The sequence below is a fragment of the Quercus lobata genome, chromosome 3, assembly GCF_001633185.2.
Source record: "Quercus lobata isolate SW786 chromosome 3, ValleyOak3.0 Primary Assembly, whole genome shotgun sequence".
Taxonomy (NCBI): Eukaryota; Viridiplantae; Streptophyta; class Magnoliopsida; order Fagales; family Fagaceae; genus Quercus; species Quercus lobata.
In genome coordinates this window covers 47661216-47688601 of record NC_044906.1, presented here as the reverse complement: position 1 = coordinate 47688601, position 27386 = coordinate 47661216, and the positions used below count along the sequence as shown (strand labels likewise).

At 36.9% G+C, this 27386-nt stretch overlaps 1 pseudogene; it reads right to left on the bottom strand.

Annotated features, from left to right (window-relative positions):
* Window positions 1–2086: 2086 nt before the first annotated feature.
* Window positions 2087–4881, bottom strand: LOC115979350 (annotated as a pseudogene).
* Window positions 4882–27386: the final 22505 nt, after the last annotated feature.

Genomic DNA, 27386 nt, shown 5'->3' with positions numbered 1-27386 from the left:
TTTGTAGGGGATCGATTTTTCTTTGCTTTGCTATGTGTATTTGCAAGTTTGTTTACTAAGAAAATGAAAGAAAAGAAAAAAGAAATCTTAAATATTTTAATTTTCTGGGCAAGAAACATGTTTGGGGAAGAACATGAAGAATGAACAATCATGTTCTTCAGAAAAAATAATTCGGTTTTATATATTTTATTTAGGTTTTAATGTTTGTTTTTAATTTTCTTTATTTCTAGGTTTGTGTTAGATCTGAGTTTGTGTTAGATCTGTTTGGGTTTGTGTTTTTAATTTAAGTTTTTTTTTTTAATTTATTTTCTTTTTTTGGTTTAAATTTTCTGACATGGCTTTTTATAAAAAATTAAAATGCTGACGTGGCATATAAAAATGCCAAATAATATTTTTTAATAATATTTTAATTGCCACATCAGCGCCACATCAGCTAATAGGGTGTTCGGTCTACCACCTAGGACTTTGCCGTTAGGGCATTGACGGTAGGGACAAAAACGAGATCGCTTTTTTTATTTTAGGGACTAAAAGCGGTGAAAAAAAAAGTTAGGGACCAAAGTGGGAATCGCGTGAAAATGTAGGGACGAAAATGGGTTTTATCCCTTAGTTAAAACATGACATGTCATTGTCTCATTAGACATATAAGCAAAGAAACTAACAGAAGTTAATAGAATGATCAACAACACCCAATTTTTAAATTTCACGAACTAAAAACAATCAGTAGGTAAACTTTATAGATCAATAGTATAGTTTCGCCTTAAAAGTACTTAAGACTACTCTATGCTTATAATTTTCAAATTCCAATTCCCCATTTAACAAACTAGACCGGACAAGGCCAGCTAGTTTAATTGGAAACCAAACTTGATTCAGTTTGATAAAATCATAAAAAACTAGTCAAAATCGGGAATTGGATCCAATTTTAGTTCTTTGATCGTCCTAGTTTTTAAAACCATACTAAGAAGTAGTTTTTATCTCTTCTTAAAAAATAAAAATAAAAAAGTTTTGATCCCTATATAATAAAATACAAAAATTTGGAATTTTTGATTCCTATAATAAAACAAAAAATTGGTGGATTGGAGGCCTTTTAAGACACCTCTAACTCCAATCAATGATTATTATGATTTTTTTTTTTTTTTTTTTGTTTATATATCACAAGATAAAAATTGCTCAAATCCAACTATCACATCTTGGAGGTTAAATTTCTTTTTTAAAATCTAACAATCAACTCTATTAATCTGTTTAGCTATTCGATTTTTTAGTCAATTTTCTACCTACTTTTTGTTTCACCTTTTATCAAATAAACAAATAAATTATTTTTTAAAAGTAATTTTTTTTTCTTTTGTTTTATCTATCAACAAATAAAATTATCGAAAATTATAAGATGTCAAACTCACTCTAAAAATGTCACACAAAGTAGATTTCATTTTTTTTTTTTTTTCAATTTTTTTCTTTGGAATTTGTGAATCTTACAAAATAAACTTGAGCATTTGACCATGAAGAGAAAAGACAAAAGAGGGAGGGAAAAGATAAAACAGGTTTAAACATTATTTGATTAAGAAAAATATAATCTAAAACCCTTTTTGACGACCAACATATATCCTGAAGAGACCACAATCACAAGCCTTTTGGCTCAATTCGATCATTGAAGTTGGGGCTGATTCTCTTAAAATCTTATCGTTAAAATAATAATAATAATAATAATAATAATAATAATAACTAGTCGCTAACCCGTGCGATGCACGGGAAAGTTATTGTGTATAAAGATATAAAATATTCTTTTTCTCTTCCTCTTTGATTGTACATTAGAATTCCAGTCTTATAGTTTCCTATCTTTAATATGAAACATTAAATTACGTAATGAAAAATAGAAATCAAACTTAAGTTTAAAATAAAATGAAGAATTAAATCTTTAACATCTTCAATTATCCATAAAATGTATGAAACACAAATTTAAAGAACTACTTAATCAATATTTCAAATAAATTGAAAAAAAAAAACTTTAAAAAGTGTTTTTTGTATCTTCTTCCTTTGTTGCTTTGTAATAGTCACTGAATATGTTTTTTTGCTTTCCTTGAGTATAGATGTTGGTGTGAGTTGCACAATGCTTTGAACATCAACTTTTTGAAACTTTGTAGAATCACCACCTTGTTCACTTGATAAGTTGCTACTACATTCATTTGAAGTATCACTGATGTAAGCCTGACAATAAAACAGGTTGATAAATGTATTACAACATAAACAAATTAAATATCTAATTTGTAATTTTGCTATATTAAAAAATACATACTTCTGACATTTTATAAAGCTAAATTGCTTTGTCAGTATTTTCAAAAGATTCAAAAACTTTCTTGAGAGTGTAGAATTCCCATCCATACTTAAGATTATAGTCATTTAGTTGTATTTGGAAAACGAATTCTATTCCATTCAGATTTTCTATTTGCACAGGAAGGACGACTTCTTCGGGCACCTAACAAAAGTAATATTTTTCAAATTGTACACTCGAAGTAAAACTTGGACAACGATGTTCTACTGAAAAAAAATTTGTTCATAGCAATAAACGGGAGTTCTACTGATCCATGTTTCCTACGGATGTCTCATAATGAGGTATGTACGAACTTTTTTGTTGATTGGAAGTACTTAATGATGAATGCTGACTATTTTGAAGGATAAAATGTTATACATAATGGTCAGAAGCAAAACTGATTTAGTGATTGTGAAAATTTCATAGATATTTAACAAATTCACCAATAAATTATAAATCATTCCTTGGAAGTTGACTGTATCAGCAGCATGTGTGCTCAGTCCTTTGCTGCAACAATATTTAAAGAGAAGGCCAATAATATTTGATTGAAAAGTTCCATCTTTTTTCAATAGTTTTGACTAAGATTCATAGACCCAATAGTGAAACCCTTTTTGGACAACCTTCAAGAAGGTTTCGTGATGGCCAACTATCATATATTTTTTACATAAATAGGCTAGAAAAATTTAAAAAAATAAATAAAAATTAGAGGAAAGTAGCAAACCTTGGTGGTGGTGTTGATAAAAGGCAAAGATTGAGGGGGCAGACTATAGCGCACAATTGAGAGAGAATGAGCAGCAATCAATCTGACAATCTGTATGAATTTCAAGCAATATATTTATTCAGCAATCTAGCCATAGGAATCCAATTTTCAGCCAACATTCAAGAAAAATTAATAGAAGAAACCATTATGTTCAAAACTCTAATCATTAAAAAAATCAAACCTACTTATCAATATCCCTTAAACTTTCAAATTGATAACCTTAGAGACCATTATGATTCAATTAATCTCCTTTCTACTATATAAACCTATCTCACCATCAATACCAATCTCAATTTCTAACATATGAATCATAAAAAATTCAAACCCGTAGCTCAATTTCCACTAAAAATATTCAAATTGATTAAAGCTTTTCTTTCATGAGACAACTAATGATAACCAAAACAACAATAAATGAAATTTTCCGGTAGTTAGAAGCACCAACAACAAACAGGCAAAAAACTTTCAAAGTTTCAATTTCATACTCTCATTCAAAAGAATTATAAGAATTGCAGCAGCAACATAATTGCTTTGACTCTAATTATCTCTCTGCAATAGATTCTTCCACAATCTAAGAAGCTTTAATCTATATTTTATGCAAAGAAGTGACTCTTTGCACAAACTACTGGGGACCAGCAGTTTTAGTTGACTGCCAGTGCCATGTCAAACTAAAGTAGAATGGTCAATAATTGCAGAAATTTTGGTTCTAGAAAGCAATAAATTTCCTACAATTTTATTTTGATAAGTGAGTTGAACATGTGGAGCTAAAGTCAAAATGAAGATCTGTCCAGTTGTTTAATCTCTAATAACTCAGATCTTTGAAAGATTTTTTCTTCTTTTTTTTTTCTTTTTTTTTTCTTTTTTGAGGAGGAGGGGTGCATTCTACATGGTATTCATGTTAAACAAAACATCAATCTATAAGAAAAATAATTTTAAGAATTGTTTACAGGAAAATAAAATTTATGCAAACAGCCTAAACAATTAGAAAATATAAAGATCAAACGTTACAACCCAACTTACTTGTCACGAATAAATTTTGCCTGAGTGAAGTAGCCAAGAGAGAGCACCTCCATAAGATTATGTTGCTTATCAAGACCCTGTTGCCCAGCGAAATGCATAAGCCTATGGCTGTCTAGAGTATTTCCCCTGTGTGCATTTAAGATAATGTTAGTGGAATCTCCAATAGATTAAGGTCGCTTCATAGCTTCCTCACCTATATAAAGTTATCCATATATTTAAAACTTTTTTGATGCTTATGTGAGTCCTGAAAGGTTATATTCCAATCCATGGCCCCTAAAAACCTGAAAATTTGCAAAGCAGTCATAATTATTTATTGCATACAATGACCAGCCAAATCAAACTTAATGCAAACAAATCAATGATATGTATATAAGTGATTCAGAGAATTTTTGGAAAACCTCTGACATCCGAGCTTCTATCCTCTTAGTTTGAGATCCAAACTTGTTCCTGTTATACTCTTTCCTATTAATGCCTTCTTTTGGGATAGAAGGATTAAGTTGAAATGGATGCCATCTAATCTGCAAATGTAGTTGATAAAAGATAAGAGTGGGAACACAAACATGCGTGCGCGCGCACACACACACACACACACACACACAGAGCAAACCTCAAAGTCATAGTGATCCTTAGATGCAACTATAGCTTTGTCAAGATTTTGTTTGCCCACAAAGCACCATGCAACTATAGCTTTGTCAAGATTTTGTTTGCCCACAAAGCACCATGGACACACAATGTCTGAACTGATATCTATTTTTATAAGCTTTTTCTGAGCGTTGTTTCCAATTGACTCAGACGCAGACATGATGCCTTTGTATCTGCAAGTTTTCTAAAATATATTGATTCCGTTTTGAATGCAGTGAAGTACAGTGATTTTTCTTCTTCACATATTATAACTCAAGATAACATTTTCTACCAAAGAATTATTACCTTAACAGATTACAAACACATGTACTTTTGAATCAAAACCCCTGGATCAAAATGAAGCCAGGTGCATAGCCCATAACTACTTGAAAAGCTGTATTATTCAAAATTAATAAAATTTTCTACAATGACATTTGTGGCTTCATTAGAATAATCATTATTTATCTCCATCACATGAAATAGTATCTACACAAGGATAGAGCAAAAGCACTGCCACTCAAGTAAGCAATGCCTCCCCCATGTCGCCTAAGTTGTCAACAGAAAAACCTGTCTGTCTTAGCCTGATTGCATCCATCAAGTAATACAAACAAACATGCAATCACACACACACACACACACAGAGCAAACCTCAAAGTCATAGTGATCCTTAGATGCAACTATAGCTTTGTCAACACACAGAGAGAGAGCAAACCTCAAAGTCATAGTGATCCTTAGATGCAACTATAGCTTTGTCAAGATTTTGTTTGCCCACAAAGCACCATGCAACTATAGCTTTGTCAAGATTTTGTTTGCCCACAAAGCACCATGGACACACAATGTCTGAACTGATATCTATTTTTATAAGCTTTTTCTGAGCGTTGTTTCCAATTGACTCGGACGCAGACATGATGCCTTTGTATCTGCAAGTTTTCTAAAATATATTGATTCCGTTTTGAATGCAGTGAAGTACAGTGGTTTTTCTTCTTCACATATTATAACTCAAGATAACATTTTCTACCAAAGAATTATTACCTTAACAGATTACAAACACATGTACTTTTGAATCAAAACCCCTGGATCAAAATGAAGCCAGGTGCATAGCCCATGACTACTTGAAAAGCTGTATTATTCAAAATTAATAAAATTTTCTACAATGACATTTGTGGCTTTATTAGAATAATCATTATTTATCTCCATCACATGAAATAGTATCTACACAAGGATAGAGCAAAAGCACTGCCACTCAAGTAAGCAATGCCTCCCCCATGTCGCCTAAGTTGTCAACAGAAAAACCTGTCTGTCTTAGCCTGATTGCATCCATCAAGTAATACAAACAAACATGCAAAACCCAAAAATATCCCTAAAAAATCACAAACTTGGTCATCCATAAAAAAATAAAAACAAATCTGGGTATCCATAAACTTGGTCATCAAAAACATGAAATTTAAACTCTAATCAACCACTAATCTATCCAAACCTATTGTATCTGAAATTTCAACTAAAAATTTTCTCAAATTTGAATCACATACACAGACCAAAATTCAACAAAATCAATCAGAAAAATCAATTGGTACATACAATTCAAAAGCAACCAATACTGAAAAAACCCATTCTCACCTTCTTTTCGTTTGAAATTAAAACCAATAACCCAAGTGCCTAAATTAAAGACCATCAACCCAATAAGACACTCAACCCAAAATAACAAAACTTGAAGGCCAAAATGGCCAAATACTTGAAACTCGAGTTCTGGAAAAAGTGGTAGTTTGCCATTTATTTCCGAAACAGTTTTTTTTTGCTAAAAATTTCCAAAAAAAGGTGGTATTTGGCCATTTTGGCCAAACTTGAATCATATTTAACACCGATTTTTCTTGTCTAAAAATACCTGCACTGTAGCAGTTCCGGCGGTATATGGGTGGAGGTTAGGCTGAAGGTGGGGTGATGGTTTGACATGGTGGCAACCCTCAGATCTCTTTCTCTCTCTGCCATTGACGGAAAAAGAACTAAATGGTTTTTGGTTTTAAGAAAAAAAGAGAGAACGGCAGAATCGGAAGGGAAGAGAGAGCATCTGAAATTTGAATGCATAAGGTTTGGAAGAGAGGAGTCGAGTTAAGCTAGGTTTTGTTTTGTTTTTGTTTTAGTTTTTCTTTTTTTAAGATAAGTATCCGGTTTTTTTTTTTTTTTTTTAAGTGGAAATAGTTTTTTATTTTATTTTTTATTTTTTAAATATTGTGCTGATGTGGAAAATTGTGGGAGTTTCAAAAGTTTCGGTTATATATATATATATATATATATAGATAAAGGGAGTACATCCATAAGAATTGGAAGTAGGGAGGAAAAAAAGGGAAACAAATTCTTTACCTTATTAGTTATTTGGTTTTTTTTTTTTTTTTAATTATTATTATAAACAAGGGTATCCTTGTAAAACCCCAAAATGCTAGTAAGAGATTCGAACCCAGGATCTTATGAATAACATGAAACCTTAGGAACTACTAAGTCAACCCTTTGGGGTTTTTGGTTTTCAAAGAGAATGGAAAGAAAAACAACTTCTTCTTTTTTCATTCTTTTTTTCATATACCTTTGAATATTTGACTTGTAAGAAGAATATAAGGGTGTATTGTTAATTATATAATAATAAAAAGTTAAACTAACCCCAAAGTCCATTTTCCTCTCCTTCTACCCAATTTAGGTTGATAGAAAGGAACATCCTATGGGATGGTCTCATAAGATCTCTCTCTCAACATGTAGGATTCATATGTATAAAACCCACACCTATTGAGAGAGATGCTTTGTGAGATAGTCTTATAAGATAATTGTTTGATAATAAAAGGGTGAGCCCCATGAAAATTTAGTCACTCCAAATCAATCATTTTCTATTATCTCACCTAGCCAAACTAAGGAAACTAAGTCCCTTCTCTTCACTTCCCTTAATTTCTTCCAATCCAAACATGGTGTTAATGAAAGTAGTTGGGGTCTTTTTCTTCGCATTGCCACATGTCATGCTTGGAATGACTTCACTTTTGGACCCCTAAGTTCAATATGAGGGTTGAGTCCGCGACTCTCATCAACATGTATTGTGGTGAAGGCTAGCAGCATTATCACAAGAACTTGGATAATGTAGAGTTTTTGTGTCTATCATGACATCAGGGTTGGCCCTAGGCCTAGGCCACTACCTCGGGGGAAGGCCCCAAATTTTGGAGTAAAAATTGATATATTTTTTTTTTAAAATAGAGATATAGAAAAAAAAAATTAGTTTTATAATTTTCCTCTACTTTTAAGAAGTTCCAAAGTATTGAGTAATCTTAAAGATAATATAACTTTAAATACATGGGTCTTACAAATAGAGTAATGCTATAGTTTTACATTTTACAGCATGTTTACAAACTGTTGTTGTGGCCAAATTCTTACTGGTTCTCATTAGGGCCCACCGATAACATCACTTTTTTATTTATTTATAATCATTCACCATATCATCAGTTTGTAAAAGTTTTGTAAAAGAATTTGTATCTCTAGCATTTTCCCTTAAAATATGTGTCACTAATCGCAAGAAATAATTCAGATAGGAAAATACTAGAAATATCATTAATTTTACTTGAAAATTTTACAAATTGATGTGACAATTAATATGATACGTGAGCGTCAATAACCTATTAAACGCATTTTTGAATTATTTTTTGTGATTAATGATACATCTTTGTAAGCCTCATGTTGTAATATTTATAATATCTCTAATATCATTCATTTAAATACTTGTTTATTATCTTCTTGAAATATCACTAATTGCATTCATTTTTACATCATTTGAAAGTTTTTTTTAATAAAATTTGTTATAGCTTTAGCATTTTTCCAAAAAAAAAAAAAAGCATATTACAAAATAAAATGAATAGATTTTTATTATAAAAAAATTATAATATTAAATACTGATTAAATATTATTTAAATGATAATAAAAATATCCTATTTAAATATATTACCTTAAGCCTCCAAATTTATTTGGCCGTCTTGCATCACATGAACAATGTTCTAGTTCAGATTAGTGGGAGTGGAAGAGCCCAAGAGGAAATGCACTTCGATAATGCTACTAAATGAAGTAGAATCACTTATATGCATGTGGGTCTCGCCTTTTTAGATGAAAATCCAACAGTTGAGGTGTCAAATTCTCATTGGACGATATCTTACACTATATCTTTCACTGCTTCCTAAATAAATACATGAACTTGGGTCATGACATCAAAAAAAATGCTGCAAATAGAGATATCGGGCTCACAAAAATATTTGAGTTTACTTCGATATTCGAGAAAATAGCCATCAACAACAATTACAAGAAAAATAGGGTAAACATGATATTTCACAACGTGCAACTGTCGCCAGGAAACATTATTAAATATGTTTTAAGCCAATCTCTGATCTTTCAAGTTTCAACAACGTTAAAACATTCTTTGAGTTAGTAACAATAAAGCATTTTTAATATAAATCATGAAAGGGGGGTTTGGTATGGAATATGCGACTGAGGAACCGACCACCACCAGTTAATTAGTTGGTGGGTCGAAACGCGTTAGGTGAAGAAAAGATGGTATTTTCCACTGGGATTCCAAATTCAATTCAAATGCGACCCCAAATGACGTATCCAAGTTTTCATTTTATCAACAATTTTGCTATCAACAACGAGCAGCTGATAGCTATTTCTTTTTTAATCAATTTGGTCAAATGCTATATTTTATTTCATTGCTGCAACCTAATTGAAATGTCTCATACCCTTGCAGGCCGTTATTACTCACACATCATCTGAGTCTTCTTCTTTCTTTTATTTTTTTAGTTTTTTCTTTTTTTTAAGAAGAATCTATTTTGATTAAGAGTGTGCCGCCAACCTGCCAAATCTGACCTAATCCAATCCAACCCAACTTGTCAGATTGGGTCGATTTTTAGGGCTTGGTGGGTTTGGTTGGGTTACAAAAAAATTTTTGATAGCAAGTCTAATTAGGTTCAGGTCATAAAATTCCAAACCCACCAAATCCAACCCGACCCGACCCAACCCATTCATATATTAAAAATATATTATATAATTAATAATTTTTTTAAATAACCAACTCTTTCTATCCTATATAAAAGCTAATTAGTTCACACAAACCCTAGAACCTTTTCTCTTAATGTGCCGCCTCCAACTCCCCTCTCCCACTTCACTCCCTTTTGAACCCTAACCCGCTCTCCCTCTGCTAAGCCACTGCCATCCATTAGCTATCATTACCGCGTCGGCGGTGGTTCTATATTTCCGGTGGTAGCTCTCTCTTCCGGTGTTAGGAAAAGTTTCTCAATGTTCTCTCTCTCTCTCTCTCTCTCTCTTACTGTGGTGGATTAGTATTTATTTTTTGCTTTGTTGATTTTTAGTTTTCTTTTTATTGATTTTTAAATGATTTTGCGTTGTCTCAACCATAGGTCTCTTTCTTACTCTGGTGGTTTTCTCTTCTGGTGTTAGGTGTAGGTACTTGGGTTTCTTTCTCTCTATTTCTCCTTTTTTGGCTTCTCTCTCTCCTCTCTCTCGCTCTATCTGTTTATCTCTCTTGCATTGGTGGATCAATGTTTAGATTTTGCTTTGTTGATTTCTTAGTTTTCTTTTAGCTGATTTTTAAATGTTTTTACTTTGTCTCAACTTACAGGTCTATTTCTTACTTTACAATATTTTCTCTTGCTGACTTGCTTTGTCCCTTTCTCTCTATCTTGCTTTGCAGGTTTGTCTCTATCTCTATCTCTGTCCAACCAATGGGTTCAACCCGACCCAACCCAACCCATATGGGTTGGGTTGAATTTTATTTAACCCACCATAGTGGGTTGGGTCAAAAAATCTCCTTAATCTGACCCACCCGACCCATGCACACCCCTAATTTTAATAGTTTGGCCTTGGCCAAATGCTAGTATTATCTTGCATGATTGAAAACTAACAAAATTCCAAGGGAAAAATTAATTCCAAGTGTGTTTTAATCTCATTTCTTATCAGCGGAACTAAGTGTTGCATGCACTTTTGGTTTTGGCAAGCAAAAAAAAAAAAAAAAAAAAAAAACCACCTTAGACTATTTTATATCTTTTCATTTTCTTAATTTGGTTATCTTCTCCAAAAAAAAAAAAAAAAAGATTTGATTATAATTTGATTTTATCTATTATACATTTTCACCATCGACAAGAATAAGGAAATGTTTCACACACAACATATCATTTTTCTGAATACTTATTTCCATTAATAGTAGTCTCTAATCTTTATAAAAATAAAAAAAAAATTGTATAAAGATATTTAGGGAAAATAAATTCTGAATTCAAATGTGTTCATCCTTAGGCTCCGTTTGGGAGGAGGGAATGGAATGGAATAAAAGGAATATTTTTAGAATATTCTTCCCTCCTCTTGTTTGGGAGTTTTAACGGAGGGAATGGAATGTCCATTCCCTCGTTTGGGAGTTTAAGTGGGAGGGAATGGAATAGTTAGGAGGGAATGCTCATTCCTCCCTTTTCCCTCAAAACCTCAAATTTTTATTCCCCTCAAAATTGGAAGGAATGGGAGGGAATGAATTTAGGTTTAATGAAATTTTTGTTAAAATCCCTAAAATACCCCTTTAATATCAACCTTTTTTTTCTCATTCAGCCGTAAGAAAAATAGAGCTATAATTCTTGCACAATATTGTCCATCCTCTACAAAGTGAAGCTGCTGCCGCTGGTCTTTTTTTTTTTTTTTTTTTTTTTTTTTTTTTTTTTTGTCTGTTACAATTTTCAGATATTGCTCAAACCAAGTATGTCTATCTTTTTCTTTTTCTTTTCGATTGTTTGCTAGTCTTTTTTTTTTTCTTTTTTTTTTATGAACTATTTGCTAGTAATTCATGAGAGTGATATATAGTGTTTTTGTACACCTAAAAACCAAAACAAACTACATTATGTACAACTAAAAACCTTGAAAGTAAAAAGAAACGAAAAAATCTTGAAAGTGAAATGAAACGAAAACTGCTATTACCTGTACAGCTAAAAAAAAAATTGTATTTAGAAATTTGAAAGTGAGAATTGCTAGAAAACTGCTGTAGAACTGCTGTGAATTTGAAATTGAGAACCGCTAGAGAACTCAAATTTGCTTTTTACTCTGTTTCCTCTTTGATTCTTCTGTTATTTATGAAGCAAGTGGTGTGTTACGTACACTTGCAGTTTTAAGTCAACCATCCAATTAGTTAATAGCTCCAAGGTTTCACCACGTGTATGGTTAAGAGGAAATGTCTACAAAAGCTAGTGTACAAGTTTAGACAAAAGACAGGTGTGTGGTTAAGAAAAAAGCAAGAGTAAAAAAAAATTAAAATGAGAAGAAACTAGAAAGTAATGCACTGTTGTAGAAAATCATACACTGAGTTAGCATAGAAATTTATTTTTTTACTATTAATGCTGAACATGAAAATGATTCAGCCTAGGACCGAGTAACATGACTCTGCCCAAATTCAAATCAAGACATTTCATTGAATATATTCGTAGCCAAAAATAATTCAAACAAATTTATTGCCCACTACTTATTCATGAAATCACAACAGAATTCTTGCAATGCAAATAACAAAACCAATATCAGACCAAGATAGTTCCCTTTTCTATCTAACAATCTATGTTATAATTTATCAACGTCAATTCCCTTTCTGTCTAAACAAAATATATACATAATATATTTTATGCATTTGTTTACAACTTATTAAGATGTTAAAGCTAGTGTACAAGGACAGGTGTGTGGTTAAGAAAAAAACAAGAGTAAAAAAAATTTTAAATGAGAAGAAAATAAAATGAAAAGTATTTTAATTAAAATAATAGTAGTTTAGAACTTTAATAAGTTGGAGTAGATTATTTTTAATATAAATGTTTTTATGCCTGAGGCCTACATATTTTTGATGGAAAATCCAACATATAAAGAGATGTTCTTTGGTTGCCCAGATCATGAGCGCAAATGTGTCTTATTGACACTGATGTCTAGGCCTAAAAATTAAAAAAGTGTGGGATTTTTTGGCCAACCTTAGTTTTGGAATGGATTATGTTATTTTGTTTTGTTTTGGCATGACTCATTACCGAAGTTTTCTTTTTTAAAGATATTTGTTTGCATTGTTAGACAATATTTATTTTGTTAAATTATTGATTAGCGTGATTATTTCTATTCACCTTAACAAAACTATATTGTAATTCAATAATCTAACACAGACCCAATTGTGGCTAACTAGTTTCACATCATCCACTAAATACTAAACATTTCAAAGCAATTATAAGTTCTCATTGATTATTTTTTATGTTCTTTAAAATGAGGGGTATAATAGTAATGTTATTATAAAGTGATTCCATTCCATTCCTTCCAATGTCACTCCCAAACGGTGTTACTTACTTTCCATTCCATTCCATTCCTTTATTTTATAACATCCAAACAAGATTTTTAAATCACATTCCATTCCATTCCATTCCATTCCTACTAAATCCATTCCATTCTATTCCATTCCATTCCATTCCTTTAATGATCATTCCATTCCATTCCTTTATAAACTCCCAAACGGACCCTTATTGTTAAAGAGTGGGGAAGGTTAATGTGACTATAAGTATTGGAATTCTTAACTAAATAAAAAAGGAAAGTGTTCATAACCCATTGGGCCATTTTTTCACGACCTTCAAGACCCAGGTCACAAAGGGCCAATATCCATGCATCGGCTGGAGTCCTAGGCCATCAAAACCACAAATTAACTCGTGGTGATTAGAGGCCTACGGCAGGAGCAACCTTAATGAGGGCCTAGTGACCCCAAATATGCCACAAGACAGCCCAAGATTGGAAACCCGTGCCCACCTAAGGCAAATGAATATTTGCAAATAAAATATTATTTTAAACTCTAGTGGTAATTTATATTCATCCCTAAACTTTTAGAATTATTATAAGTCTACAATATAGTATTTTACCAACACACAAAAAAAAAAAATATATAAATATATATATATATATATATATTTATATATATATATATTATGAGTCCGCAGACCACACATATTATTTAAGGGCAAGACCACAACTATCTTACTTAAGGATAATATTAATTCTCTTTTAATCTTAGATTTCCAAAAATAAATAAATAAATAAAAGCTCTCATGTTAATTCTCTTAATAAATTGTTAATAAAAAGCAATAAATCATATCATATCATTATATATATTATAATATAGTTGGACTTAGATGCTGTGGTTGCACAAGTGGTGGCACCAAATTACATAAATTTTCTTAGATTTTTAGATTATATATATATATATATATATATAAGTTTTCTTCAACTATAATTTCTAAGTGGATAAAAATCTTAATTTGATTAAAGTTAAATTACACTTGCGTTATTTCTAAGTGGATAAAAACAAAAATCATAACAATTAAAAGCTGTGCATCTAGTGGTTATGTTAATTACTTCACATGGTGCTAAAAAGACCCAACAATAGTTGGGTCACGTGATGCTAAATATTAAACCAAATCAAAACAAAATTAAATATTTACTAAATATTAAAAGACCCAACAATTGGCATATCACGTGGTGGTTTAATTAGCTTTAGACTTTTTGTTCATATAAAATTCTTCTATATATATATATATAATAATAATTCATAATTAATACCTATCATACGGTTATTTTGCACTATTCTTCTCTTTTTCTACCTACAATCTCTATTACTCTCTTCTTCTATAATTATAACATTGTCAAACCATAATTATAGAATAGATTGAAATCTATAACATTGCTAATCAAGGGACGTGTAGAATTGATGTTTTATTAAAGCTTTATTATAAGATTGCCAGTTGTTTTTGTCTTTGGCTGGACATATACGTGTGATTGAATAGATTTCAATCTTGAATTATGAACATGTGTTGTTTCCATTGAATCCATATGTTATAATTGAAGTGCTTTATATGTTGTGGTTTATATGGAAATATACAAAGATTGAAATCCTTTAATGAAATTTATTCCTAATGAGATTAGGATTTTATTTTTAAGGGTTTCTAGCATATTAGGATTCTTGATAGTTATCTTGAAAACCTTAATGTTTGATCTGTAAAGTTGAGTTTAGAAACCGTGGCTGTGCCAAGTGGCTTCATCAAATTGCATAAATTTTTTGAAAAATATATAATTTTTATTCTATTATAGTAATTTCTAAGTTGATAAAAATCTTAATTTGATTACAATGCAAACTCTTCATCTAATCCTAGATAAAAAAAAGGTCCATCTAATCCATATATATTTATTTTTTTAAAATTATATTACTACACATAAAAAAACAACGTAAAGCTAATAAAGTTTATTTTCAAGCAAATTATCTTTAATATAATATAAGAGTGTAATTTTGAATAAATTTTCTTTCTTTTAATGTACAACTATTCTTTTTGTCTAAAAAAAAATTGTTCTCTTGGTCTATCCAAAAAAAATCTCTTTCTTTTTATCTAAAACAAAAAAATTGTTCTCTTGGTCTATCCCAAAAAAATCTCTTAGGGAGTGAGTACTGAGTACATGTCTAGATGTTCTGCCATCAAAAAAATAAAATCAATTCTAATTAAACTCCTTGTCTCAAACTCAAACTCCTAATAATTAATCTTTCCCACCGTGTTACAATTATTCATAAAGTGAAAGAAAAAAAAAATTGATATCAACATTAAGCTAAATAGAGGAAAGTTGATAAGAAAAAGTAAAATTTTGTATTTATCCAAAGATTAGTAGAGGAAAAGTTGATAAGAATAATTAAGATTTTGTCTATCTAAAAAAATTGCTGCAATTTTTGCTCACCTTCAAGTATATCTAAAACTTGCGATTAGATCATAGGGAATAAAAATCAATTGGAAAAAAAAAATTACAAATATTTTTGCTCCGCCTCCCTCAAACTTCTCATTCGGACTATTCATGAAGGTTATATTTTTTGTATTCTTAGTTTTTTTTTTTTTTTTTGGTATATGAAGAGGATAAAATATAAGCCTGACGGGCCTATGGTAATGGGCCTGACGGATAGGAACTGTTGGGCTGATGTAAAGATGATCCAACGCTCATTGAAGGCCTATCGCTGAAGGACACAGTAAGGGCCCATGATCTGAGATCTCTATCGCTCATTGCCTAGAAACGCCCTAGAATCCCAATATGGAAATCCGAGCACAAGGGTGATTCTAGAAGATACGCATGCTAAAAGTAGATCTCCTCTATAAGGAAAACCTTGCTCACCACGCTCGGAAAGACTTGAAGTAGAGTCCCATATGGAAAAGACTTCTACACCAAGAAGGAAAAGCCGACTCTCTACTACTATAAAAGCCCTAATACCCTCGCAAATCAAGGTACGCATAATTGACCCTCTCTAGCACTCTAGAGTTGTGAGAATAGTTCTAACTTGACCTTCGGAGAGTATTTGGCCGGCACCACACTGGTGCTCTTTAAGGTTTTTTGTTTCAATTATTTTGTTGTGCAGGTTCGCTTTGAGTCGCAAGTGCTATGTGACCTATTGGTGATATTTTCGGCATCATCGGTTGGCGCCGTCTATGGGAAACGTAGCACATTATCGCTTCCTAGACAAAAGAGTTACATGGTACTCACTCGCTCAATGGCGACCACTAACGACGTTCAAGAAGAAGAAGCCCCTACGACTGCTCTTGAGAGATAGGTCAGGACACTCGCCACAGCCGTGGAGCGCCTCACCAAACAAAACCACGACCTAGAAGAGCAGCTGAACCAGAAAAATGTGGCTCTCAATAACCAAGGAGCAGATTAAGAAGGGACCAGCGCTGAAAGGAGGAATCACGAAGGACCACAGGCTAGCAACGCCCCAAGCAGACCAGAACGACGGGACACGAGCATTCCTTCTCTTGCAGATACAGCTCCGCCACCCATCATCGCGGAGATGCAGGCGATGAAGGAACAGATGGAAGTGATGATGAACGCTCTCAAGGGACGAGTGTCCAGTGATCTTGACGACCTTGTCAACCGGACTGACTCGCCATTTATGACAACCGTCAACTCCTTCCCCTTGCCAAGTAAGTTCCGAATGCCAAATATGGATAGTTTTGACGGGGTCAAGGACCTTCTAGATCACCTAGAGACCTTCAAGACCCTGATGCACCTTCAGGGAGTGGCAGACGCGATTATGTGCAAGGCCTTTCCTACAACCCTAAAGGGCGCAGCAAGGATTTGGTTCAGCCGGCTAGCACCCAACTCCATAAGCACCTTCAAGGAGCTAAGCGCTCAATTTACTGCGCACTTCATCAGAGGACATCGGTATAAGAAGTCCACAGCTTGTTTAATGAATATCAAGCAGCGAGAGGAGGAGACGTTAAGGGCCTACATATCACGCTTCAGTAAAGAGGCGCTTTCGATCGACGAAGCCGACGACAAGATACTAGTAGCAGTATTCACGAATGGGCTAAAGGGAGGTAAATTTTTGTTCTCCCTATACAAAAACGACCCAAAGACCATGTCGGAGGTACTTTATAGGGCCACCAAATATATGAACGCTGAAGACGCGCTGTTGGCCCGAGAAGAGAGGCCCAAGAAAAGAGATAGGCAAGAAGACTCCCGACAGGACCAGGGGCGGAAGAAAGGCAAGATAGGAGACTGAAGGGAGGAAAGATGCCCTAAACCCATGGGGGGAAGATTCACAAGTTTCACCCCGTTAAACGCCCCGATAGACCAAGTCCTAATGCAGATTAAGGACGAAGGGGCCCTGACGTTTCCGGGAAAGCTGAAGAGTGATCCCAACAAACGATTTAGGGACAAATATTGTCACTTCCACTGTGACCATGGTCACGACACAGCCGATTGCTACGACTTGAAGCAGCAAATTGAAGCCCTTATCCGACAAGGAAAGCTGCAAAAGTTCGTCAGTAAGGAGAGAACAGATCCACCCCCACAAGAACAACACCCTTGGCGGGAGAACGAGCGACCAAGACCCCCCATAGGGGACATAAGGATGATAATCGAAGGAACAGCTGCAGCCGGGTCTTCAAAAGAAGCTCGCAAAATGTACCTCCGAATGGTACAGAGCGTCCAGCTAACGGGCACCATGCCGAAGATAGCTAGGAGAAAAGGCCCCATTATCGGGTTCTTAGAAGAAGATGCACGACGCCTACACCATCCACACGATGATGCCCTCGTCGTCAGCATGCGGGTAGGAGACTACAACATGCACCGGGTGTTGGTCGACAACGGCAGCTCAGCCGATATCTTGTACTATCCGGCGTTCCAGCAAATGAGGATTGACAAGGAGCGATTAATGCCGACAAACGCCCCGCTCGTTGGTTTCGGAGGAAGCTGGGTATTCCCTTTGGGCGCGGTCACGTTATCAGTGACGGTAGGCGATTACCCCCAGCAAATCACCAGGGACGTAACCTTCCTGGTGGTCGATTGCTCGTCCGCCTACAATGCTATCCTCAGACAACCCACGCTCAACTCGTGGAAGGCGGTGACATCAACTCACCACTCGATGATCAAATTTCCTCCGGATTATGGAGTAGGAGAGCTGCGCGGAAGTCAAATGGCTACACGGGAATGCTATGTGGCTATGATGGAGATAGAAGACCAAATCCAGGCCTTGAACATAGAAGAGCACCGAACGGTTGCAGAACCAACGAAGAAGCTAGAGGAGATTACTCTCGACAACTCCAATCCGGACCGAACAACCAAGATCGGAACGCTCGCCAAACCCGCAATCCGTCAAGAGCTCATAACTTTCTTGAGAAGCAATCAAGATTTGTTCGCTTGGAGTCATGACGACATGCCAGGAATCGATCCCTCGGTCATGGTACATAAATTGAATGTGTTGCCCTCCTTTCCACCCGTCTGACAGAAGAAGAGAGTGTTCGCCCCGGAACGAGACCAAGCAATAGCGGAAGAAGTCCGCAAACTATAAGAGGCAAGTTTCATTAGGGAAGTCTACTATCCCGATTGGCTGGCGAACGTAGTAATGGTTAAAAAAGCGAACGGCAAGTGGCGAATGTGCGTGGACTTCACCGATCTTAACAAAGCGTGTCCCAAAGATAGCTATCCCCTTCCAAGGGTAGACGTCCTAGTAGACTCGACAGCTCAACACCAGTTACTAAGCTTCATGGACGCTTTCTCAGGTTATAACCAGATCCACATGCACAAGGCTGATCAGGAGAAGACTTCGTTCGTGACCAGTCAAGGCCTCTTCTGCTACAAAGTAATGCCATTCGGCCTAAAAAATGCGGGAGCAACATACCAAAGGCTGATGAACAAGATGTTCGCGCAGCAGATCGGAAGGAATGTCCAGGTCTACGTCGATGACATGCTAGTGAAGAGCCGGAAGGAGGAAGACCACCTGGAAGATCTTAGGGAAATATTCGGCACGCTTCGATCCTATAACATGAAGCTCAATCCGGGAAAGTGCGCATTCGGCATAACAGCAGGAAAATTCCTAGGATTCATGGTATCTCAAAGGGGGATTGAGGCTAATCCGAAAAAAATCTGAGCCATAATAGAGATGGCCCCCCCGAGAAATGTGAAGGAAGTACAAAGCCTTAACGGCAAGGTAGCGGCATTAAATAGATTCGTGTCGAGAGCCACGAACAAGTGTTTGCCCTTCTTTCGCACGTTAAAGAAGTCTTTCGAGTGGACGGACAAGTGTCAGCGAGCATTCGAGGAGTTAAAAGCCTATCTATCTTCACCACCTCTATTGAGCCCCTCGCAACCAGGTGAAGAACTCTTCCTCTACTTGGCTGTCTCCCCTATTGCAGTCAGCGCGGCCTTAATCAGAGAAGAGGACAGGGTACAGAAGCCTGTATATTACGCCAGCCGGGCGCTCCGCGGTGCCGAAGAAAGATACCCACCTATGGAGAAACTCGCTTTTGCATTAGTCACGGCGGCTCGCAAGCTCAAGCCCTACTTTCAAGCCTATACCGTGAACGTAATGACCGATAAGCCCTTACGAAGGGCATTGAGCAATCCTGAAGCTGCAGGTCGACTGACGCTGTGGGCGATAGAGTTTAGCGAATTTGATATCAAGTACCGCCCACGTGCAGCCATTAAAGGACAGGTCATAGCCGACTTCATAGCAGAATTTACTCGTGACGAAGACAAGGGGGCAGAAGAGTCCCCTCAGTGGAGCATATATACCGACGGATCATCCAATAGGCGAGCCGGGGGAGCCGGCATCGTGTTGCTGTCACCTGAAGGAGACAGGATTGAATGTATGGTCCGTTTTGACTTCCCCACCACCAACAATGAAGCGGAATACGAAGCAGTGGTAGCAGGTCTCGACCTAGCCAAAGCCGCAGGAGCCGAGAACGTAGTCATTTACTACGACTCTCAGGTCATGACCAATCAAGTGAACGGAGATTATGAATGCAAGGGGGAAAGATGAAGAGATATCTTGATCAAGTAAGGGCGAGAATCGATGACCTAGAAGCCAAGGTCATCCAAATCCCCAAGGGAGAAAATGAGCTCGCCGACCGGCTAGCCAAAACTGCTTCAGCAGATCATATGGTAACACCGGGTAATGTACTTTCTTTTGTTCAACTTTCTCCACTAATAGACCCCGGCAACATGCATGAGATATGCTCCGAAAGTAACTGGACCACACAGATAATTTCATACTTGAAGAACGGGTTACTGCCAGACGAGAAGGAGGCACCAAGAAAACTAAAGGTCCAGGCGGCAAGGTTCGTCTTGATAAAAGACATCCTGTACAAGAGAGGTTTCTCCCGTCCATATCTAAGATGCCTGGGTGCCGAAGAGGCAGACTACGTAATGAGGAAACTACACGAAGGGATATGCGGGAAACATTCTGGATCGAGGTCGTTGGTGCACAAACTGGTACGAGCTGGGTATTACTGGCCAACCATGCAGAAGGATGCCGAGTCTTACGTTAAAAGCTGTGACAAATGCCAGAGATTCAGCAATATTATTAGACAGCCAACCGAGGAACTGACCCCGATGACGACTCCATGGCCGTTCGCTCAGTGGGGACTAGACATTATGGGACCTTTCCCAACGATGGTACGACAACTGAAGTTCTTGGTAGTGGGTATTGACTACTTTACAAAATGGGTAGAAGCGGAAGCTTTGGCCACCATTACGGAGAAGAACATTAGAAGTTTTGTTTGGAGGTGCATCATATGCAGGTTTGGTATTCCTAGAGTCCTTGTCTCAGATAACGGGAGGTAGTTCGACAACAGCTACTTCCGGGATTTTTGCTCACAGCTAGGAATAAAAAACCACTACTCATCACCCGTCCATCCTCAGGCTAATGGCTAGGTGGAAGTCACGAACCGATCTCTGCTTAAAATTATCAAGACTCGGCTCGAGGGGGCAAATAGCATATGGCCTGAAGAATTGCTAAGCATACTATGGCCATACAGGACAACGGCGAGGACCCCAACAGGAGAGACGCCATTCCGACTAACGTACGGGAGCGAGGCGGTCATCCCGGCAGAAGTTAGGCTCATAAGTTACAGGGTTCACAACCACGACGAGAGCAGGAATGATGAAACAATGCGGCTACAGCTGGACCTGATAGACGAGGTTAGGTCGGCGGTGGAGCAAAGGCTCGCTAGATACCAGGATCGCATGGCCAGACACTACAACTCTCGGGTCCGACACAGAGACTTCCAAGTAGGAGACCTCATACTCAGGAAGGTCATGGGTGCAACTAGAGACCCTACACAGGGAAAGCTCAGCCCCAATTGGGAAGGACCTTACCGAGTTACGTCATGGCAAAGGAAAGGAACCTACCACCTGGAGACGACAGACGGAAAGAAGCTGCCGCATCCATGGAATGCCGAGCACTTGAGAAAGTACTACCAGTAATAGTAACACGACGAACAGCAACGATCCCCCAATTGACCAGTTTATCTTAAGTTTTTTAATTATTAGTTTCTCTTCAACTATTTTTTGCTACAATCTAGTCGTGCCTTTTTAAGCCCAAGGGGGCAGGCACTTTTCCCTTACGCATTTCTATTAAGAATAATAATCAGATACAATTTTGATTTTCTATATGGATTTGTTATTATTATTATTATCCACAAAGTAGGACGGATCATTCCACGAGAATGACAACTTGAAGTCCAAAATGGACGGATATAAAACATGTCCACAAGGTGGACGGATCATCCTACGAGGATGATGACTGGAAGTCCAAAATGGACGAATCCAAAATAAGTCCACAAAGTGGACGGATCACCCTACGAGGGTGACAACTTGAAGTCCAAAATGGACGGATATAAAACATGTCCACAAAGTGGACGGATCATCCTACGGGGATGACGACTGGAAGTCCAAAATGGACGAATCCAAAATAAGTCCATAAAGTGGATGGATCACCCTACGAGGGTGACAACTTGAAGTCCAAAATGGATGGATCATCCTACGGGGATGACGACTGGATGTCCAAAATGGACGAATCCAAAATAAGTCCACAAAGTGGACGGATCATCCTACGAGGGTAACAACTTGAAGTCCAAAATGGACGGATATAAAACATGTCCACAAGGTGGACGGATCATCCTACGAGGATGACGATTGGAAGTCCAAAATGGATGAATCCAAAATAAGTCTACAAAGTGGACGGATCATCCTACAAGGGTGACGAGTCTAGTCCAAAGTGGACGGATGGACGAATTTCCAAAGAATAAATTCTTAGGACAAAAAACATACCTATACATGCCGGACCCAAAAGTAACAAATAATTGGACAGGTGTAAATAGGTCCCACAATGACAGAATTCAAGCGCAAGATTAGAAAGTTCAAAAAATTAAAACATTCAACATATAAAATGGAGTGAACGGATGCGTTTGACAAAAATAGGCCCTTAAAAGGCAATGTTTACATATCATCATCAACGGATGAAAATTGTTCCCCAAGTACATAAAAAAGTAAAAACTAACTACTGAACTTTGTCCTCATTGACGACGAACTGAGGAACCGTTTCCATATCAGGCTGAGCTTGTGCAACTTTTGCTGGTGCTGACTCCCCGTCACCAAAGGCATCGTCATCAGCAAAGAGGTCATCTGTATCCTTTGAAGCAGCGGGTATGACGGATGTCTGAGCTGGGTCTTCAACCTTGAACTTTGAAACGTCCAAATCCGGATAAGCTTGCTTGACCTGACGGATGGCATCCATGAAACCTTGATGGAAGGAGTCACCTAGCTCAGTAATCAGGGAGTCGGAGTCACGGTACTCACAAACCGTAACGTCCTTAGCCTGACGGACTTCATTTTTCAGATCTTCTATCTCCTTGTCCTTGCTCTCTAGAGTCTTCTTCGCCTCTTCCGTCACCTGTTCAAGGTTTTTCCTTGCCTTCTCGGGAAGTTCAAGCTTCCTCTCCATCTTGGGTTTCCAATTTCGCAACTGAAGTAATTCTTCCTCCGTCTGCTCCGCTTTCGCCCGTACACGATTCAGGGCCGTCTCATGGCTGAGGCACCGTCCCATCAACCCCTTCATCATGACCATTGCCTAAAAAATAATAACAATGGTAGTTATGAAACAAACTGTAGGCAAAAAAGAAGTAATTTGCATTCGTAAAATAGACGGGCCGTCTTACCTGTGTAATTGCAAAAAGGCCCGTCTCACCCATGGCCTCCGTTGAATGGTTGCCTAGGCCTTCATAATCCTCCACCGATATGATGGAGGAAATCTGTTCTAAGGCGTGCTTAGAATCCTCCTGAAGAAGGACGGGCGGCTTCTCTTGATCCTTCGACGGTCCCTTCATGAGGCCCTTGCCGACCCCGTGCTTGATTGGAGTTGCCGTCTTCGGAGGCTCCGCCATAAGTCCCACGACGGGTTCCAAGGACACTTTGGCCTTCTTTGCCTGACGATCCACTTTGGGCTGAGTTTTCCTCTTGGCGGACAGATTGCTTGGGCCCGTCATAGAGGGAGCAACATCGCCGGTCTTCTTTGCGGCTTTGGATCTAATCAAAGCTCTCCTCTTGGCGTCGTCCATTTCTGAAACGTGGACGGGGATATTAGTTATGAAAATAAGATACGTAAGTTATCAAGAATAGGGTGACGAACTTACGCCTCCTAATCTGTGCCTCGTACTTGACGGCTGCTGCTGTTGGTTCTGGTCCGTCACAATACCAATGAATGGTCTTAAGTGTCATCAACTTTGCCCAAGTCCTTTCCTCTGACTGGGTATTTGAGAAGATTTTCTCAAGGAAGGCGAACTCCTTAATATCGACTTGGGGGCGTCGTCTAATTGCAAAGAAGAAGGGACGGTTAGATTGTTTTAAACATACATAATGAAATAAAGTTAAAATTTTGAGGACGGTCCATACTAGACGGGTGTAATATGCCCCAAGTAGTGTCGACGGGCATGTAATCCGTGTCCCCTGGACAACACATCCAACCGTCACCCTTTAGGAAGAAGTAACGGCTCTTCCAATCCCTATTTGAGTCCGGCGTGTCATAGATGACTTTCAATAGCGGACTCCTGGGGACGAAGCTATATATTCCCCTAGACCTATCAATTTCGTCCGAACGGTAGCAATGAAGGAACTCCTTAACCGTCAGCCTCTTGGCTCCGTCGGACATTGCACCGTAAAAAATCTCCATCGCTATGAAGACCCTCCAAGCATTAGGGGAAATTTGGTTCACGGATAATCCCAAATATCGGAGGAGCTCACGGTGAAGCGAACTCAATGGGAACCTGAGTCCGGCCTTCAACATTTGCTCATATACCCCGACACCCTCTACCCCTTCATAACTGATTTATAGGGTAGACGGATGGAAATATTTTCTGGAATTTGATAGTTATCCCTAAATGTCTTAAAGTGCTTTTCTTTGATGACAGACGAGAAGTAATTCACCGTCCACTCTGGTAGCACGACGAACTCCCTGAGCCCATCAGCACCAATGACGGATCTAACAATCTGTTCCTCACCGTCATCAAAGCCCTCGTCTTGTTCAACCACCTCCGTATCCTCATACGTTGAGGACGAGGAGGAGGAGGACGGACTCCTATCATCACCAGGACTATCTTGTTCTCTATGACCGGATGGATATACTTCCTCGTAATCCAGCCCGTCACGAACAACCGACTGATTACTGGATGCACTAGACATTTCCTACACGAAACGACAAGAGCCTAAGACTCTGACAGGTCTATATGTCCATAACGGGTGTGGATTGAAAGGAAAATTAAAACAAGATTGGCTTTGAAAAAAACACTTACCAATTTTATGAACAAAACGAGGAAGTATAGCACTGACGATTGAAGCAACTGGACGGTTCAGCCCCTGACCAAACGTGACGGGTATGCTCTGACAGGTGTGACGGGTAAGCTCTGACAGGTTAATTTTTGCTGAAATTGGAGAAGTGAGAGGGAAGACTCCCTTATTTATAAGGGAGATGCACGGAAGTCGAAGCGTTGCTTCGATCCAAGATAAAACCCAATCAAATTAGGACACGTGTCATCATCATTAATGACTTTCGTACAGCCTGTCTGTAGTTGGTATGGTCGACGGTCTCCTCGTTTGCACCGTCATCCTAGCTTGCATGAATCCGTCAACCCATTGTAACTATAACCTGAAAACCTCCTTTTTGGTCTTATTGGTCTCATTCCGTCGTAAAAAATATCCGTCACGCCCTTACCTTAGGGTCGTCACCCCATTGTTCCTTTGTTCTAAAGCTGACGGACCCTTGGGGTGAAGGGGGCAACTGAAGAGGATAAAATATAAGCCTGACGGGCCTATGGTAATGGGCCTGACGGATAGGAACTGTTGGGCCGATGTAAAGATGATCCAACGCTCATTGAAGGCCTATCGCTGAAGGACACAGTAAGGGCCCATGATTTGAAATCTCTATCGCTCATTGCCTAGAAACGCCCTAGAATCCCAATATGGAAATCCGAGCACAAGGGTGATTCTAGAAGATACGCACGCTGAAAGTAGATGTCCTCTATAAGGAAAACCTTGCTCACCACGCTCGGAAAGACTTGAAGTAGAGTCCCATATGGAAAAGACTTCTACACCAAGAAGGAAAAGCCGACTCTCTACTACTACAAAAGCCCTAATACTCTCGCAAATCAAGGTACGCATAATTGACCCTCTCTAGCACTCTAGAGTTGTGAGAATAGTTCTAACTTGACCTTCGGAGAGTATTTGGCCGGCACCACACCGGTGCTCTCTAAGGTTTTTTGTTTCGATTATTTTGTTGTGCAGGTTCGCTTTGAGTCGCAAGTGCTGTGTGACCTATTGGTGATATTTTCGGCATCATCAGTATATATTTTTAGTTGGATGGTTTTGTTCTATAATGGAAGTAACACAGTGTATTGTGTACTAGGTCAGATTGTGTGGATACTTTTAAGGATGCCTACAATGAAAGCTACAAGTTCTATTTCCTCTCCAAGGTTATTTAACTCTGTCCTGTATTTTTTTTTTTCCTTTTTCGTTTCATTATGTTCATAAAATACATCATATTATTTATACTACAACTGACTGTATTGGAACTCTTTGAAGCTATAGAGTTTGAAGGGAACTTTGAAAAGCTTAGTTATTTTGACCATCTCTATTTGGCCATGGAGGGAGGCACGTACAAAGGATATGATCACAACAAAGGATTCTCAAGAGAGATAAAAACCTTTAAAATTAAGGTGTAGTTGGCTTAGCAAGTTTGGGCCAATTGAAATATACACTGGAATTGGATAAGAAAATAATTGCTAAAATGAGATTTATTGAAGGTGTAGGGTTAAAAAAGGATATTGGTCAAGATATGGCATGATCCATTGAAGTTTTAAACACCTTGAAGTTATAATCTACATTCTAAATGCATCATTTACTTATAATATAGATTGTTGTTCACAAAATTAGCCTAGAAGGATGTGCAGACCTCACAAAAAGGTATTACTTTTTAATTCTTATGCCATCTCAATGCTAATGAAACTATTTTCAATTATCAATGCAAACTTATTGCCAAGGTCTTAACTCTTAGTATTTCTCAAAAATATTTCTTGAAGTTTATATTTACACATTTGTTTTGATAGGTTGAAATTTGGTGCCTCCTCCATCGCTTTTAAATACAAAAATTCAATTCTTATGTAAATCTCACTACTTTTATTTATTTATTTTGTTTAGTAATTTGGGTTGTTTATAATTCTTAACTATTAAATTGAGTTTACCACTTAAATATATGTTATTATTTAAATTTAATTAAATTAAAAAATATTTATTATTTTCTTTATATTACACATGATTCTTGATTAAGCCGTGCATCGCACGGGCATAATACTAGTACTATATAATAAAAGTAGGGCTTAGAAGCCGTGGTTACGCCAAGTGACTTCACCGAATTGCAAGATTTTTTTTTTAGATTTTTAAAATAATATATATATATATATATATATATATATATATATACACACACATATTTGTTCTTATCTTCTTCTCCTATAATTTCTAAGTTGATAAAATTTTTGATTTGATTACCATCCAAATTTTTCAACTAATCTTTATCTTATTATAATTTATAAGTCGATAAGTAGAACACTTAAAAAGAAAATTCAGCTTCACACTTCCATAAATTTTTTACTACACTTTTTTTATATATTTTTTAAAAAAAACCATATACTATATAATAAAATTTGGGCTTAGAAGCCGTGATTGCGCCAAGTGGCTGCACCATATTGTAAAAAAAAAAAAAAAAGATTTTTAGAATTTTTAAAAAATATATAATTTTTTTCTCCTATAATATTT